This window comes from Ovis canadensis, chromosome 6, assembly GCF_042477335.2.
Source record: "Ovis canadensis isolate MfBH-ARS-UI-01 breed Bighorn chromosome 6, ARS-UI_OviCan_v2, whole genome shotgun sequence".
NCBI classification, from domain to species: domain Eukaryota; kingdom Metazoa; phylum Chordata; class Mammalia; order Artiodactyla; family Bovidae; genus Ovis; species Ovis canadensis.
In genome coordinates, this window is record NC_091250.1 from 62975837 (window position 1) to 62995767 (window position 19931).

The window sequence follows — 19931 nt, forward strand, 5'->3', positions numbered from 1 at the left end:
CTTCCTCCTCTTCTTTATCTTGATTAAACTGGAGTAATGCAATTTGTAACTTTGCAACTACTTGCAGCAATCACATAGATTATGTTTCTCCAAATATTTTTGGTGAGATATTTCAAATACCTTTGCAAAAAGGCACCTCAGAAGTTATGGTAATCTCACTTTTGCTTTTTTCCATTGTTACAGCATCTCCATTAAGATTTCCAGCTTTTCCATTCACTTTGATTCTTTCCTAAAGAAACTGCTCAAAACTGACAGCATCCATGATTCAATCTTCGACAGGATGGACACTGTCAAGAGGAAATGTCAGGACCTGCTTCTTTTCATTGATCCCTGTGCCACAAGATTTTCATAGGAGCCATGGCTTCAGTGTAGGCAGATAGGGAGCTGGGTGAAGGGAGTGGGTTTAGGTTGGGTCCCTGAATTCAAGTGGCTCAGAAAATGCACAGGTGAGATGAGTGAAGAGGCCTGTCTGTAAGCCTATGGGGTTAGTGGTCTGTATGGCTAAACCACACAGTTGTCAGGAGGAGGGACCAATGAAAAACAGCAGTCCTGTAGGTGTAGGGTGGCCCATAGGTGAGCTAAAAACTTTTGTAAATTTCATCCTGATAGTTTTCAGATTGGAAATGTAAGGCTGAGATAATGACTGACCTTACTCAAGATTGCAAAGTTATTTAGCGATAGAGTTAGGCTTCCAACTCCACTACTCTGATTTTACCCCTTCCCCTCTCCTCCTATAATTGTACCATCATCTGCCAAAGTTGTCTCTGGCACCCCACATCATAGTTCTTTCCTTGCCCTCCCTTCAAACGTCCAGGGCCCTTGGATCATGTGACAGTTGGGTCCTCTGAGCTCCAGGGCCCTTGGATCAAGTGACAGTTGGGTCCTCTGAGCTGCAAGTGGCTTGAGTGCTCCCCTCCCCCACATTCAAGAGCCTTTAACAAGGATAGCACGCTTCAAGTCAGGCAGCCCCAAGGTTTGCTAATTTGCAGCTCAGTGATGTCATCATAGGCCCAGGATTTTTCCATTTTTGCACTTTGCCATTTTCCCATTTTCAGTTCACGCCCCCATAGGTGAAAAAGTGCTGTGGTAGCTCGACATTTCACACAGACACAAGCACATCCAGTGATGAAAGAGAAACTCTTCTGTCCCTGACTCTCTTTTAGTGAGGAAACCTTTCTTAGAAGCTCCAAGTGGACTTCCCTTCCGGTCTACATTGGCCCAACCTGGATGACTCTGGCCACCAAACCATGACTACTAAGGTAAAGAGATAACCAGATTGCCTGATGGAGGTGTCCCTGCCCCAATAGAAGGATTTAGAAATGAGTAGGGCTGTTCTAGGTTTACAAAGTGACTAAATGCCTGACTGCAGTACTTAGGATCCGGGATACAGAAGGAGAAATGTGATATTCAGAGGAGTCCCTTGGGATGAAGAATTATGTCACCCAAATGCCAACAATACACCTGTTGAGAAGCCCAACCACTCAATCATGACCTGCTATGGAGTCATCGGTAAGGTAGTGGACACCGAATCAACAGGAAAGAAGGGAGGTGTGGCTACTGAGTCAGCGGCCAATAGCCCCCTTCTTGTTCTTGCTCTAGCCCTGCATCACCACTTTTGGAATTCCATACAAATGTGTAAGGTCAAGTGCTCAAAGAAGGCCAGACTTCCCAGTTCTTTTGGTAATCAGTTACAATCCAATCAAAGAGAATCAGAAGTTCACTTGGATGGCATGCATGGAGAAACAGCTGTTATCCTTCTTGAAAATAAAAATGAAAGCAAATAGTGCTTTTGTTGTCACTGGGGTGGGCTTCCCAGGCATCACTAGTGGTAAAGAATCTGCCTGCCAATTCAGGAGATGTAAGATACTTGGAATCAATGTGTGGATTGGGAAGATCCTTGGGAGGAGAGCGTGGCAACCAACTCTATTTGGAGTGGAGATTCCCATGGACAGAGGAGCCTGGCAAGCTACAGTCCATGGGGTCACAAAGAGTCGTATACGAATGAAGCAACTTAGCATGCACCCACACGGTGGGATATAGACGGGTTTGTTTGTTGGCTTGTTTTGTTGCAGGGTTGAGAGAGTTGGGAGGCCACCAGGAGCTGGTGAACGGCACTGATTTTCTGTCAGATGCCCTGAGTATTGTGGGAGAGAATGAACAAAGGTGAGGCCTCAGCATCATTTTATGGAAAGAACTCAGGCTCTGAAGTCACAGAGACCTTGCTCACCAAGTCCAGACTTACTGTGAACTCTATGCAGAAGGTTACCAAAGGTTTCTGAACCGCAAATGTGAATCTTCAAAATAAGGCTAATGATAAACCTTCGCCATGATTACATGGGCAGCGGAAGGCAAGTCCCTAGTTCAGTGTTTAGTAAACACCAAGTGCCATGTCTGATGTCTGAAAATGACATTGAGATTTATTTACTTACCCTTTCTCTCTACATAGAGTTACAAGATTAAGCAAATAAAAATATGTGTATGTATGCGTTCTAAGTCACTTCAGTTGTGTCCCACTCTTTGAGACCCTATGGACCGTGGCCTACCAGGCTCCTCTGTCCCTGGGATTCTCCAGGCAAGGATGCTGGAGTAGGTTGCCATGCCCTCCTATAGATGTCTCCCAATTAAAATACATGTCTCCCAGTTAAATTTGAAGTTCAGATAAAGGATTGATAACTTATTAGTGTAAAGATGTCCCAAGCGCTTTGGGATACACTTATCCTAATAAATTATTGTTTGTCTGTCTGAACTTTGAGAGAGTACTATATTTTATCTTCCAACCCTATCTCTACATTCTGTCTCTTCCCTGGATTCTCTCCTGCCAGAGAATAAATAAATGAAGCCCAAATTAAATATCACTCTCTCACTCATGTATTTTAACCTTAGCGGGGACCTGGCAGACCAGTGACATCACCTTCAGCTTCTTTTGGTGAGCAAACATTCTCTAAGCTTGGAAGGAGAGGATCCTGCCTTGACAGAGTGGATCAGGTCTCAAAAGCCACGTTGGTCTTATGAACTTTGTGGTTAATCTTCTTGCAGAATGTTTTCTTTCACAGTTGGCTGTTCTGTGTCTGCATAGATCTGCAATAAATACTGTACTGCAGTGCTGAAAAGAGAGGAAAAACATTACCATCTGCAACTACAGCTTGCAAATTACAGCTTGCAATCACCTGCTATTAAATAAAGACACTTTAACAATATTTTGGGTTTTAAATTAGCAATTTACATCACAAGACTCTGAAAATACTAGTCTTTTAATACTGCAATTTTCTTTCCTTTTAACCAGGCATCAACACGTATTGAATTTTTAAAAAATGCAATACAAAGTAATGTTTATTTAAACAATAGCCACCAATGGTATGAGGCACACAGATGGAAATCCAATACTTTCTCACTCAGCGGGCAGCTTCATTGGAGGACCCTGATGGGGTTGCAACTCTCTAATTTACATCATGGGGAAAATCTAAGGCGTTGCCTTTTTTTTTCCTTAAGTGCCTGGCCACACCAGGCTACCTGTCATGTAAGAACGTAGTCTCAAGCCAGGAATTAGAGGCATTCTTTGTTTGAAGGAGACTTGAAGCAAAAAGGCTGAAAGGGAAGGAGTTCAAGTGGGAATGTTTCCCTTTGTCATTTGACATCAGGGTTGAATCGAAGGGGATTGGCATTTGTGCAGAGCACACAGGATGCAAAATGAGATGGGATTTGGAAGCATACAAAGAGAGGAAGATTAACCAGCTTTGTGCCTCACGAACACTACTTATATAGACAGAGGGTTAAATCTATATCCAAATATAGTGGTTTGTCTTCCAGTTCTTATTACTGGGACTTTATCCGCCCTTTCTCTCAACATCTGAGTTAGGGAACAGGAAAATTCCAGGAGCAGGCACGCATTGTAAAGAGATAAGTATAAGCTTTGTGGTAGTGATTGCTGGGTTGTAAATTCCTTCGCATAAACACAGAGCATTCTGGAGCATCATACCTATTAGCTGGCAGCCTGCTTTCCTGCATGTCCCCTGCTCTGCCCTGCATTCAGCGGCTGTTGATGAGCAGCTACTTCTCAGAGCTCTCCCAGATCCAGGGTTGCTTTCAGTAGTTTTTTCTTTAATCCTAAAAAGATACTGCTCTTGTCTTCATTGTTCATGCCTTGCCATTTTTACTTTTTATAACCCAAGACACCTGCCTAAATCTCGAATTCTTTCCTTTTCATGGTGTTCTGAATTTTGATACCCACACATGCTATGTGCTCAATAAATGTTAGTTATTATTATGATTTTTATTCATAGTAAAGGTTTAAAGCTATGTCATATTAAATCTCATTTGAAAAGGAGAGCACCTTGGAGAAAAACTTGAGATTTCAGTTCATTCCATGGGCATTCAGCGGTGGTTGGATTAGAGGCGTGGGCAGTGTTAGATCCTTCCTATGTTCCATTAATTACACCGTTCAGCCTCTCAGGTTTGGTCATAAGTCACACCCACAGCTCCTGTGGAGCCAGCTTGTGGCCATTAGTGATTTACTTGGAAAAGCAGCAAATTGAATGACTTGTAGGCTTTTCCAGTCCTGTTAGGCTTATTGGTCACCTCTGATATCATTTATCACTGTATCTTGTTATCTCTGTTAAGGTCTAATGTTAGTTCCTCTGTTTAAGGATTGAATTGGTTTCAATCTAATCTCCTAAATAGAATTTCAGATGATTTGGGGCCCAGCTCCTGACCAGAGGGCTTTGTTCTGGTCCTTTTATTAGGTCCTATTTATAGTACCATTTGCTGATAGAATCAGGGCATAATGGATAGATTTTCATTTCTTGTTGATTACCTATGCATTCTTTTTAAAGGCTTTTAGAAACTAAATGTACAACTTGTCACCAAAGCTTAACACTGGAGTCATTCTAATTTGCTTAAATAGAAACTGAAAAGAATAAAATTCTCTCTTCAAAAGCATATATACATTCTTGAGTGACAGAAAAGCCCTTGAACATTGCAAGATATTCTGGACTCATAACCTATTTCTTGTCTTTCAATGAATATTCTAAATGTGAATAGCACTTTGATAATAATTACTGTATGAAACAAAAAATCATCAGCATCTTTGGATGATTCCACTTTGAATGTTTTGTTAGAGGTGCATGTTTTACCATGTGTGTGTGCTGGTCACAGATACCATGTATGATGTTAAGAATACAGTTGATCCTCAAATTTTCTTCCTGCTTGGTTCAACAGAGACTGGAATGAGAATAAAGACAGACGTGAAAGCCCTTTGCAAACTTTCAGTTCAGTTCAGTTCAGTAGCTCAGTCGTGTCCAACTCTTTGCAACCCCGTGGACTGCAGCACACCTGGCCTTCCTGTCCATCAACAACTCCCAGAGTTTACTCAAACTCATGTCCATTGAGTCGGTGATGCCATCCAACCATCTCCTCCTCTGTCATCCCCTTCTCCTCCCACCTTCAATCTTTCCCAACATCGGGGTCTTTTCAAATGAGTCAGTTCTTTGAATCAATCAGGTGGCCAAAGTATTGGAGTTTCAGCTTCAGCATCAGTTCTTCCAATGACTATTCAGGACTGATTTCCTTTAGGATGGACTTCTTGGTTCTGCTTGCAGTCCAAGGGCCTCAAGAGTCTTCTCCAATACCACAGTTCAAGAATGTTGTTTTTTAAAAAGTGATTTGAACTACTTAGTAAAAACCCATCCTAGCACTTATGTCAGGCCCTAAGATCAACACCTAACTTTGTTAGTATTATAGAAGGATATTAGTCTATTAGTCTGTAATGTGTGTGTGTGCACACGTGGGTGTGTGTAGGTACATGTACGTACATGTATCATCAGCTTCTTTCAAATGCTTCTAATGAATTTTCCTTATAAATAATGTCCAAAGTATCTACCATAATTTCTCTTCAATTATGAGACTACTAATTTCTTGTTTCTATGAGACATGCTTGAATCATTTTGAAGAAGAGAGAGAGAGCCAAAGATAGCGATCTAGTGAGAGAGCAATATGCAGCCTTTATTAAGACTTCAAAACACTTGGATGTACACGTCCTTAAAACTCAAGAGTTCACTGGGCCTGACATTTTACAAATCCTTGGATACTTGTTAACACTCTTTATATCCATTTTCATGATCTCTCAGCTGGAGAAACGGTGGTTTATGTGTTTTAACTGCTTTGAAACCCTTAGCTAGTTAAGTAAACATAATTTCATGTAATGGGCTTTGCCATTGAGTTTACATTTTAAAGAGTCTCTCACAATCTATCCATACACTGAAGTTTTACATAATGTATTTGGCATTACAGGACTACAACTGAGAAGAGCACATTTAAGAGCCATGGTAAATGGGAAGATGCAGAATGTTTCAATCCCCAATCCTTAGTTTTACTAATGCTGCCAACATTTGTAGCCCATCTGTCTCTCTCAAGAATTTCTTGTAGATAGCCAAATTGATTGGTTTTTCTTTCACCTTTTAAAACTTTTCTCCTGCTTCCTCTTTTGGGGCTGGTAATAATCACAGAACCATAAAATTTCAGTCTTAGAAGGTATTTTAAATGTCATGAAAATCCAATAGTTCATTCCATGCTTGAATCTTTTATATTACATGCCCACCAAAGGGCTAGCTGGGCTTCCCTTGAATTCCTTCAGCCATGGAATACTCATTACCTCTCAAGGGAGTCCTTTCCATTCCCACACAGTCCTAGAAGTCAATAAATTATTTGTTAGGCTGAAAAGAAATCCCCCTATCAAATTTTGCTCTGTTCTCAGTAAATGGACAAAACATAAGTAATTTGTTTTTTCATATATTTAAAGACAATTATTTTGTCTCCTGTATTCTGTCTCCTTATGCCAAATATTCCTGATATTTATAATTTTATGATATGGCTTTGAGTCTAGTCATCATAGATCCCTAAGCTCTGAACATGCCAAAGTCCACTGACAAGAATAATAGGGAAAATAAAATCTACCATACTGAGCTTTTAATGGGTGCCAGGTACCTTACAAACATTACCTTTAATGTCCACAATGATGTGAATTAGGTATTGTCATCTTCATTCTATAGATTTAGATATAAATCTGTATCTCTCTATATCTGTAGTTAAGGAAACCAAAGTAAGGAGAAGTTGAGTAGCTTTCCAAAAGATGCATATCTAGTATTAGTAATTGGCAGAGCCTGGATTTGAACCTTTTCTTATTTGAGCCTTTTCTGTGTGACCCCATAGATGGCAGCCCACCAGGCTCCCCCATCCCTGGGATTCTTCAGGCAAGAGCACTGGAGTGGGTTGCCATTTCCTTCTCCAATGCACGAGAGTGAAAAGTGAAAGTGAAGTTGCTCAGTTGTGTCTGACTCTTAGCGACCCCGTGGACTGCAGCCTACCAGGCTCCTCTGTCCATGGGATTTTCCAGACAGACCAGTCCAATATTATTTGACATCTTGCAGTTATCAGTTGGGATCATTCCTTCTCAGAGTTCTTTTTCTTTTGATTCTGTTATTTCGTCTGATTTCTCTTTACCTCTCCAATCCTTCCTTTACAAAATCTCTGGAAGATTCTTCTTTTCTCTCTCTCTTACCACCTGCGAATTCTTTAGACTCATTTTTATTTATTTATTTATTTTGGTCTTCAAATCTGTATTAGTTTTCTAATGCTGCCACCACAGATTACCACAAACTTGGTGGGTTCAACAACTTAAATTTATTATGTCATAGTTCTTTAGGTTAGAAGTTTGATATAGGTCTCACCAGATCTCACCTGGTCAAGATGTCATTAAGACTATGTTTCTTTCTGAAGCTTTTAGAAGAGGATCTGTTTCCTTGTTTATTTATGTTTTTGGACAGAATTTAGTTCCTTGTTTTTATAGGACTGAGATCTCTCCTTTGTTGGCTATCAGCTGAGGCCCATTCCCAGATTCTAGAGGCCATCCATATTCCATAACTCCTGGCTCCTTTTCTTTATATTTAAAGCCAGAGATGGAGAGTTGTATCCCTCTTACACTTTGAATCTCTCCGTCCTTTCATTTCACCTCTCTCTGACCATAGCTGGGAAGCTAGGAAAGTGTCTGTGCTTTTAAGGACTAATAGGATAAGATTGGGTTCACCTGAATCATCCTATAACTCTCTCCATTTTAAGGTTCATAACTTTATTAATATCTGCAAAGTATCCTTTGCCATGTTAGGTAATGTGTTCACAGGTTATGGAGATTAAAGCAGAGACATTGTGGGGAGTCCTTCTTCTGCCTCGCACAGAGTCCAAAATCTAACTTGTTATCAAATTCTTTACACCCTTCCTGCTTGCATATCAAACCTCTACTGTGTATTCGAAAGTCAGTTGTCTCTAACCCAAACTTCAAGCATTATTTAGCTGTCTATGTTTTGTCAGGCGTATCTCCCCAGTTCACCTCAAATCTGATCAAATTCTTTCTTTGCTGGAAAACTTTCATTGGTTTCTACTGCTCACAGAATGAAATCCAAAATCCTTATCAATTCCTAAAGATTTTGATCTGTTCTTTTTTTCCCCATTCTTTCCTGTTCTCCCTGACTTCATCCCTTTCTTCTTCCACAACCTTCATCAAGGTGGTGCCAAATCTTTGTGCCTTAATCTTTTCCTTCCATCTGGAACATATCTCACCTTTAACTGCTCAGTGAGTGTCTTCCAAGTTAAAATGCTTTATGAACTGACTTCTTTCTCATGAACTACCATCTCTGTGCCAATGGTCTGTTACAGAACAGAGTTGCTGCCGTAACATTTTTCTTACTCTGTCGTCCTTACTTTTCTTCTTCTGTGTAAAGTCACAAAACACAATGGCTTGGAATTATTCATTTTTGTATTCAAATTGTCTGAGAGATGGCCTGGAAAATGATTCTCAACATGTATTTTTGAATAAGTGAATACATGAGTGAATGAATAAAAATCCTTTGTCCTTTGAGTAACTACATTATTTTTCATAAAAATCATTCAAGATATACTTATTTACTATACATTTATACTCATTAAGTATGTGATCTATATAAAGACAATTGGGTCACAGTTTTTGTGAAGTATAAATAAACCAATATGCTTTACTGTATTTTCTTCCAAGTGCCCAGCACTGAGTTTTGTATGCAGAAGATGCCCAATTCATCCCTATCAAATTGAATTTCTGGCCTGCTTCTCTGACAGGACACCTTAGTTGAGTGTCTGGAAGTGTGCAACTCCGCATTTCTCATATCTGAATCATTCTGAGGATCTATTTGACTGGGTTCTTGAAACACAGAAAGCCTGGATGTTCATGGATTCAATTCCTGGATTCTAGTCCTGCCTTAGGCTCCTGTTGGTTATACATGTGCCTTCAGAGATTACGTTTCATATTTCTGAAAACATTTTACTATTTTTAAAATGAGGGTTTAGATTATATGATTTAAAAAACCTATCACATTTTCTGTCCATTAATAAGAATTTCTTGACCATCACAGTGTGATTGGCATTGAGTTGAGAGTCATGCAAAGGAGTCCTTCCTCTTAAGGAATCATCAATCACAGTCCTTCCTCTTAAAGAATCATCTAACTCAGGGGCCAGGGTGGTTTTATAGAAAGAAAGGTGGTTTGATAACAATAATATGCTTGCGACATAGCCTGAAGCATGAAAAGAACACTTACATTCATTCTTGGCTTTTTTTCTTGCCCATTACCATCTGAGAAGCCAGGGTACTTGGCTTTTAGCTCTTCCTTCATACCCAGGTATGCAATCTTGTGTTGGGGGTGTGCACATGTGTATTTACAGCAAGCAGGGAGTGAGAGGTATCAGCTCTGAGTACATGGAGTGGGTGTGAAGTTGAGTGGCCTGGTCTCCAGAAGAAAGACCCTCAGGGAACATGGTGATTCAAGGATAAATCAATGCTCTGGAAATAGCCGTAGGAGAAGAAGGATCAGGCCGGCCTCCTCCTATGTTCCACTGCATTTGAAAAGGCTGTGGCCAAAATGTATTTCAAAAACTAAAACAGCAACAACAACAAAAAGGTTTTTTTATTGGCAGCAAGAAAAAAGAACGGAATATTTACTGTAGCTCAGAATGCAGAGACAAAAATAAAGCTCTGTTCTCAATGAATTACTTAGAGAAATTGAGATCTTTGTCATCTCAATTTTCATAATATCGATTTTGTTGTTTATCATGCTTGATGCCGTGACTGGCCTGAATTAGCTTGGCTTGAAAGGAGTACTGCTGACATTAATGGTTGCGTGACTGAAACAGTATTGACAGATATTCAGGGCAAATCTTAATCCTGAAATCCAGTTCTCAATTAAAAGATCACCTTTCTGAAAGGATGCTGACCAAAAGAATCTAAAAGGATTTTTTCCTTTGGGAAAAGAGTGAGATACAACAGAGTAGGCAGTTTGAGAGCCTACACAAGTGGAGAGGAGGAAACCATCATTATTAGGAAAAAAATAGTGTTTTTTTTCTTATAATTTTTGATTCAGCATTGAAGAGATGATTGAATGACTCTCTTCTCCTGGAAGCTTCAGAATGTAAACAGGAAAAGAGAAAGACTCAAAGTGAGGATAATGTTGCTTCTCAGAGGGAAGAAAAGCCAAGGCTTTGATCCAGAGATGTGCCTTTTCTATTTTAAATGATCTGTGCCAGACTTCTCTCATTGGAACAGGTAACTGAGACCTAACTGGCTTTGTATGATGTAAAGCTCTATCAATTCAACAGCAGTGTCTAGACAAGAAAAAGAACAGAAGACTCGAGAAGCAAAGTGGTTTGACTTAATAATGTTTTTTGAAGTCAGTTTGGCATTTTCTCCAGTCAACTTTTATTTTTGATGTAGATAACTTTAAGCTTTGATAGACACACAAAGTCCTCATTTACTTAAGAGTTTGGGCGTATTGGAAAGTATTATTGGGGGTTCCACTGTTCTTCTCAAAGTCAATCAAATTGTTCCATTTTAGAGATGAGAATAGTTCCTTCCATTCTATGGCTCCTTCACTGAGTCCTCTGTGCTCTTCAAGCAGGTATTGAATCCCATCTGCCAACTGAAAAAGGTGTTACTCACCCTAACCCATGGCACCCTAACCCATAAGGTTACTTATGTTTCCATTGCCAGTTAAAAGCTTGAAGAAAAGCAGAGAACGATGATTATTGCATTTCTCTCTGCTTGGGCTGGAGATAATGAGCTACTCCTGCTGGCCTTTTACATGCATAATGCCTATTGATGTCCACGAGAGCCTCATGGCGTGCAAAAACCGTTAGATCACATGTATCATCTCGAAAATAATAAGGACAAAGGGACACCTTTCTTTTTTTTTTTAGACTTGGCAGAGAGCCTCTATGGGTCCAAATCTCTCTAGATGGTTCCAATTAAGAAGAAATAATTTTCCTAGAGTAGAGACTGTCTGCCTCTGTTTCAAGGTGAGCTTTTTATGAGGAAAGGATAGAGCAGTTCCCGAGACCATTTCAGGTTTCCAGTCACTTCTCCTGGGAGACATGATTAGGAAGTGTTAGCAAGTCCTCTCCGAAATTGATCAAAAACATGTAACTTCTATATATTGCACAGGGAGTGAGGAAAGTTAAAAGAAGAAAGCCAAAAAGTAAAACTCTCAGTTGCAGGAGGGGAACTGTTTCTTTTTGAAATTACTGAACTCCTTGGGGCTTTTCATTTCCTCTTGTAATGAAGGTTTGGGTGTCGACCAGTGTTTCCCAAACTGAGCTCATCATTGGTCTAACTTGGGGGAACTTGCTAAAAAAGAAAAATAATGAGTTTACAGTTGCCTTTCTGGGAAATTCTGACCCAGTGGATCCAGGATGAGTCCTGGAATCTGCATTGTTAGCAAGTTATGATAATTATGTAAGTTTGGAGAACATTTGTAGATGGTTTGGTGTTCTGAACACTAGAATTCTTTCTTGTTTTAATGTTTTTTTCTGTGTTATATTATAAACCAGCCTGGTGCAGATAATGTCTGGGTACATTTGAAGAGACGTCCCCAGTAACCACGCATGGTGGGAACTAACAGGACAAGCTTCCAAGGTTGAGAAGATGGCTAATCTGGCATCTTACTCTTAAATGTCATAGCCACAGGTAACAGGCACTGACTGATTCTTGCCAGGTGATGGAGCTGTCCAAAGGGTTGCCAGAAAGGGAGATGTTGGTCACTCACATTTAGGTATATCAGTGTGTATCTGACTTCACAGAGACCTTCCAACACCTTGTACAACACTGTACAAACCACTGTCCTGACATCATTGCTTCAAACAAAAGCGTACAGTTACTCTTGATTCCTCTCATGCTGTTATATCTGAGCATGAATAAGCCTTCACAAGTGGGCTATACCTACCCTATTTTTGACATACATCTTGAATCTGGCTGCTGCTCCCCATCTTCAGAGCCACAATCCTAGTCTAAAGCCTCACCATTTATTGCATGAATCACTACTGTAATAGCTTCCTAACTGGTGTCCTTGTCTCAAATTTTGCTTCCTTGCCATCCTATACAACGGAACGTGTATAGTCTTTTAAAAACATAAGCAGGTTATATCACTCCTTACTTACTTTTATATCAGATCATTTCCTCAAATTCTCTTGGATGCAGGTAAGGTCTACTTTTTTTCCAATGGAAAGAGTCCTTTGAGAATGCTTAAGGTCACTCCTTGACTAAATGATATGAAGAGTGTACTTTAACACAGAAAAAGAATGTTTTTTCTGAATTTCCGTCTGCTGTAATGCTTTTGCTGATGTGTACTTAACTCAAACTTTTGCGCATATGAAATCTTCATCTCTCTTAATCATATCCAATGAACTTAGAAATCTAATTATGCTCCCAGCTTTTCATAAATGTGGTCAATATTCTGTAGTTGTCTGTTGACTTTTTTTTTTTCCTTCCCTGAAATCTCTTTTCTTCATTAAACACTGGATTAAGTGATCTCTAGTGAAAGTCAGCAAGATGAAGTGCTGGAGAGAGATGTTATCGGACGAGGAATGTAGGTCTGATGGCACAGACATGTGAAGTAGCAATATGAGTAGAGGGCAAGTCATTCAGTATCCTTTTACTGAAGTCAACTACATTCTTGCAGGGATAGAGGTAGGTAAAGTCTGGGTATGGACAGGTGCCAGTTCATAAAAGGTCTTGAGAGTTATATTAAGGAGTTTATATTGTAAGATATGTGAAGGGCCATGGAAGATAATTCAGGAAAGTAGGATGATAATGTCTGAAGTGATAATGTCAGTGTAGCAGGAGAGATGGCCATTGGTGTGAGATAAGACAAAATACAGAAGTGAGATGGACAAGACACAGGGAAGAATTAAACATCAGTATCCAGAACTCTTACCGATTCTACGTTCAAACTGTAAGTGGAGTATGACCAGTTCTTACCATGTACACTAGAACCATCTTGGGATAAGACATTGTCATTGCTCTGCTGGATTCCTGAAGTGGTTGCCTCACAGGTCTCCCTGTTTCTGTCTTTGCTTTGTCTCTGTTTACAGTTTATTGTCAACATTGTAGCTAGAATGATGCTATTAGAACATATACTGTATGAGGTTGGTTCTCTTCAAAATTCTCCAGTGGCTTCTCATCTCACTCAGAAGAAGTCAAAATCATTGTAATAACTACAAATGCCTCCACAAAATAATCCCTAGTTGTCTCTGTGATCTCATCCAGTGAATTTCCCCTACTGATTCTGCTCCATCTAAAACTCCTTTCTCTTCTTTCAAAAGACTAGGCATGTAACTTTCTTAGGGCCTTTGCAGTGACTGTTCCCTCTTCCTGGAAAGCTCTTTTCAGAGCTATTCACACATAGGTAGTTCCTTGATTTCCTTAACTCTACTCAAATATCAACCTCTTCTAAAATTGTAAATTGCTATGACTTCTGACTCCAGACACTTTAGATTTTCCCTTATCTTGCTCAATTATATCCCCTAACACTTACTACAGTGCAAATACCATCTGAATTACCTTCCTACTACGTTATCATTAATTTATTTATATATTTTGTTCTATAATATAAGCTCCACTGGCAGAGATCTCCAATTTTATTCTCTGATAGATCCCAAGAGCCTTGCAAGAATATCAGACTTGAGGAAAACTGTAGGAGTGGAAATGGTGAGACTTCCTAGGATTTTTATTTTTAGAATTTGGAGGGAGGCATTAAAGCAACAGATACTATTTGCAATTTTTCTCTTAGGCTTTTAGACTTTGGAGTAATCCAACTCCTGTATCAGCTGACTGCTTTCAAAAGAGATTGAAACCCTAAATACTCTAGCTTCAGGGCCTTGTAATTCCTCTCTGGCTCTATGTCTTTACCATCCATCCAGATGGAATGCTATGCCAAGCGTGTGTCCCATCTAATTGTGTGGCATAGCTCAGGAGAAAATAATGTCTATAGGCAACATTTATTGAATGCTCATTATGTTCAAGCACCTAATTAATCCTCACAAAAATCTCATAATTGTTCATTATTACTGAACCCACTCCTTTTTTTACATATGAAGCACAAAGAGTTGGCAGAGCTGGGATTTAAGGTGGAGTCCATAATAGTAACCACTATGCTTTGCTTCAGTCTCTAAAATAGTGGTTCTGGAAGCTATTCATGAGGCAAAATTCTTAGGCATCTGAGACAAATACTATAAGCATTAACATTTAATTTTTATATAAATCAAGCAACTTGGTTACAAGTAACAAAAATTATCTGGTTATTTGAAATTCATTTTTCAGTTTCAGTTCAGTCACTCAGTTGTGTCCTACTCTTTGTGACCCCATGAACCACAGCAGGCCAGGCCTCCCTGTCCATCACCGACTCCTGGAGTTTACCCAAACTCGTGTCCATTGAGTCGGTGATGCTATCTAACCATCTCATCCTCTGTCATCCCCTTCTCCTCCTGCCTTCAATCTTTCCCAACATCATCCATAATCTTCTGGATACGTGGAAAATTGAGCTCAGAGATTCCACAGCCAGCAACAGTGCCTAAGATATGCCATGGGACATGAAGACCTTCTGGGCACTGCCACTGAACATTGCTCCTGGGGATAGATGTTCAGGCTGACACCACCAGTTCTCAGATGCTGAATATCATTCATTATAGCTAGAACCGTTACTGTCCCTGCTGCCTCTCAAGGTGGATTTCTATAAGCTGGTCAATTCTTACAGCACTCTCACCAGAAATGATTGTACACAGATCCTGCTGCTTTTTGGTCCTAACTTGGGTTTCAAAATTCTAGCTGGTGCATCTGATAGTGAAGCATGAGCATTTGGCGTTTTCAACTTCTTCTGGGGCACTTGAGTCATTCTTGAACTTTCTAGTAAGAGAACCCTTTTCCTTTGTTTTTTGAAATTGAGATTTCAGAAGATAAAAGAAGAAAGATTTTCTTATTGTGTAGCTAATGAGAATGATGAATATCTATCAAAAAATCTATATATTAACAAAAAAAGTGCCTAATTTCATGTATGCAATGGAAAATAACCTCCAATAAACATGGGCTGCAGAGAGCTAAAGCTATTAAACTATATATAATCAGGTCTCCTGTGAGTGGTAAAAAACATGGGGGTGGTTTGTGGACAAAAACTTTAAAATCGAGATTCTTCTATTCATAGATTAATTTTTTTTCTAAAAATTAGGCAACAATAGTTTAATTTTATTAGCTGATTACCTAGGTTCAGTTTTTCAAATTCTGTTTGAAGAGAGCATATTTAGAGAGCCAGAACTTAGTCATGGAGGGAGAAAGAGGATAAGGAGAAAGAGGAAGAGGCAGTGACAGGAAGTGGTGAAATGGGAAAGGAGGCAGGGAAGTCAGTCTTTCCAAAGGGAAAACTATTCATTCAAATGGCTGTCCTGGTGGTCTCAAGGATACAACTAGTAGCCTATTTCTTCAGCCGCGAAGTAGTGTCTGACTCTGTGTGATCCCATGGACTGCAGCACACCTGACTCCTCTGTCCTTCAGTAACTCCCAGAGTTTGCTCAAATTAATGTCTATTGAGTCAGTGATGCTATCTAACTATCTCATCCTCTGCCACCTCCCTTCCCCCTCCTCCTTTTGCCTTCCATCTTTCACAGCATCAGGGTCTTTACCAACGAGTCAACTCTTTGCATCAGGTGGCCAAAACATTGGAATTTCAGCTTTAGCATCAGTCCTTCAATGAATATTAAAGGTTGATATGTTGATTTCCTTTAGGACTGGGCTTCCCTAGTAGCTCAGATAGTAAAGCATCTGCCTGTAATGCAGGAGACCTGGGTTCAATCCCTGGGTCGGGAAGATCCCTTGGAGGACATGGCAACCCACTCCAGTATTCTTGCCTGGAGAATTTCATGGACAGAGGAGCCTGGTACACTACAATCCATGGGGTCACAGGGTCAGACACAGTTGAGGAACTAACATATACAGGACTAACTGGTTTGATCTCCTTGCAGTCCAAGTGGTCTATAACCGAATATAATTCACAGTTGTGTTTTACTTGGCGTTCATAAAATAATATTTTTATGTTTAAAAAAAAAAACCTGGAGATTTTTCATAAAAATGTGGTTTCTCTTGAGAAATCAGAACTGGATTTGTGGTTTCTCTTAAAATGTCTTACCTGAACATCCTGCATTCAGGACTGTCCATGCCTGCTCTTCTGGTGCTAACTGGTTGAAGTTGACTAGCTTCTTCCTTTTTTGGACAGGTGTGGCAAACCCCATTCTTCCCTACTGATACCCCTTACTGAAGTTGTGTGTCAGCCACTGCATGTCATTATGCTTTTACTATAGTTTGTCTTTGAGTAGAGAAATGATTTTCTGCCTATAATTCTATCAAAAGTTAGAGGATATATGCTAGACTAAGAGTGTGTTTCAAGAAAATTGAGACAAAACATATTTCTTTGTGGAAATTAGAAGTATTTCTACATTTTCAGTGAAGTGTCTCTGTCAAAAGTTCAATGCAAGATGCCTATGTAAAATAAACCATAATGAGAATTATGAAAATTGCAAGGAAAATATATATGGAAAAGGTACATGGTGATTTGAAAAAGGAGGTGGGGATTAAACTTTCTATTAAGGCTTTTTTTTTTTTTAAAGTGAATAAAGTGAGTAAATCAACTCATATTAAGCAGTCTATTTTACTCAATAGTGTTACCTTCTTAGCCTGTGAGACATATGAGTGTGTTACTGGTCTTTGCTGTTTGAAACTTATTAATTCCCAGAATGTTTAATCAGATATTCTCAGAATAAAAGGGCAAGGAAGGAAATTTCATTTTTATGACCATAATTCTCTCTCTTTCTCCTGAAACTTTCCCACCGATTGGTGCTGTGGGTTGAATTCCCCCCACCTCAAATACATTAAAGAGCCAACATCCAGGGCCCATGAAAGTAACCTTATTTGGAAATAGTATCTTTGTGGAAGTAATCATGTTAAGATGAGATCTGCTTGATTAGGGTGGACCTTCATCTAGTATACCTGTTATCTTGTAAAAAGAGAAGAGACTCAGAGACAGACATATTAGGTGAACATTATGTGATGTGATCCAGAGGGAAACTCCGTTAAAAAGTGGAGAGAGAATGGAAAGAGGAGTTTACCAGGATCATCAGCAATCATTAGAATCTAGAAGAGAAGCATGGAGCAGATTCTTCTTCAGAGTCTCCAGCAGGAATAACCATGGGCTAACATCTTGATCCAGTACTTAATGGCTTCCAGGACTGTGAAAAAATATACTTCTGTTGTTTCATGTCTCTGAATCTGTGGCCGTTTGTGATGGCAGCCCTAGGTGAATCAAGCACTATAAGAATATGTTTGGGTGGTTGGTCTTGACTCAAATCATCCTATTTACTCTTCTGACTCTTCATTGTCAATGACATCAGTTTACAGCCACAGGTATCAGACTGTGATTCTTTGGTTTTATTTTTCTCTCTGCAGAAACTTGGGAAGTTACTCTTTCTACCCATACAGAGTGGTTTAAAGCTATTAAATTTGGGTCTCATACCCAAGGTGGATCTCTGAGCATTTTCCACCAAATGCAAACTTAACATATTGTATGCGGTTTACTAATTTGAAAGGCAGTTTAAACTTATCTTTTATCAGTATACTGTGATAAAGGGAGCTCTCAATTGCTCGCTGACCCTGCTAAGCAGGTTCACTTCACCACTGAAATAATAGTCTTCCTTCCTCTAAACCTGCTGCGTTTGCTCCTGTGGTGTTACCGTTTCACTCCCTTGGAGAAGATAACACGGTGGGTTGACTCATCTGAAGTAAATTGGTTAGGATTATTTTCTCCACAACAGCTTTACTGTCATTCTGCAACGTATTTTAGATGCTGATGAACTTGATAAACAGGGATGTTTCCTCTATCTACGAGAAAAAAGAAATGTCTTGAAAAATTCCTTTTTATTTTTTGTTTCATATATCAGACATCTACTCAGGAGCCAGCCTGTTTGCCCCTAAAGAGAATTTCACTGAGGTCTTAGCTTAAACTGTCTTTAAATTTCTAAAATGCAGACTTATTTGTAGAGAACTAAGAAAGAATACAGGCAACCTAATTCATGAGCTAGACTTTATTCACACCCATGGTATCATGTAATTAATTCTCAGATTATTCTATTATGCTTAGGCAACCTTAAAATGATTTAAGATGTCTTTAATTTTCATGCTTTTCTTTACTTGTTGAGTATAAATTATTTAAATTGTCATAAACTGGGATCCTTTGAAGTGCGTGTAGCAACTGAGGGACTGATGCACCCAAGGAGAATAACTTTCAGGGCAAAATTCCTTAGAAATTGAAATCATTTTGGAACAGATCTAGATCATGATTAATGATCTGTAATTGTTTTTTGCTGCACTGTTCCAACCTTGGCTGTTCACACAGTAATATAAAGGAGAGTTTCTATTGAGTATTTAGGAACAAACACATGCAGTTTTCTTTCGTTATCCTTTGATACACTTTTCTCTATGGTCAATGAATGCCCCATACTTATTTATATATTCAGCTGGTTGTTTTTAGCAATGTGATAAAGGGGAAAGGGGGATAAATTAGGAGGTTGCAGTCAACATAGTCACACTACTATATATTAGCTAAACAATAACTTGATAAGCATCTGTGAACCTGTCATGCAAAACTGCAACCAAGACCTTGAAAATAATCTACATACAGCTATATGCTTTGCCTTTTCATTCTGTCCTCCAGAGGAATCCCTGATCCTCTAACTCCTATGATTATCCCCTTGCTCTCATTTTCATTGCATCTATAATCATTCCTAAAGCACTGTGTCTTTTTCTTAAAGTTATTTTCAGCTTTTAAAATAGAGCATGCTTCATGTAATCATTTGAGATTTAGAATTTCACTTAATATATGACTAATATTCATTTAGTTTGTTGCATGACACTGTAGTTAATTCATTTTAACTGCAATGCAATGTTCTATCATGTGAATAAAACACATTTTGTTTATATAGTCTTCAGTGGGCTGCTGGGTTATTCCCAAGTTTTTGCTATCACAGAGAGCACTGCTATGAATATTCTGAATAAAACTTCTATTAAACCTCCTCAAGAGATTCTCTTGAGTACAAAATGAGTTGAATTACTGAGCCTTCAGATATATGAGAAGTCAATAATTGACTATAAAATCAAACTTTTTCAAAGTGATTGTGCTTATTTTTATCCTTATCAGAAAAATTTTAGCAATCTTGTGGATCCTTTCTAACACTTGGAATGTTCAGATACTTTAAGTTTTGTGAATTGAAAGGATGTGAAATGGTATTTCATTATGGTCTTAATTTTTCTCTCTCATATAATGAATAGCTCTTCACATTTATTGGTCATATATTTCTTGCTCTGTGAAGAACTCTAACATTTCTTTTCCCATTTTTCTATATTTGTTTTGGATGCTAATTTATATTGTATTATATCTTCTTGATATTAATCTTTTGTCCACTATGTGTAATATACATATATCATGCAAGCATGGGGCCTGTGTTTTCACTTTCTTAAAAGTCCTTAGAGATTTATTTTGCTGAAAAAAATG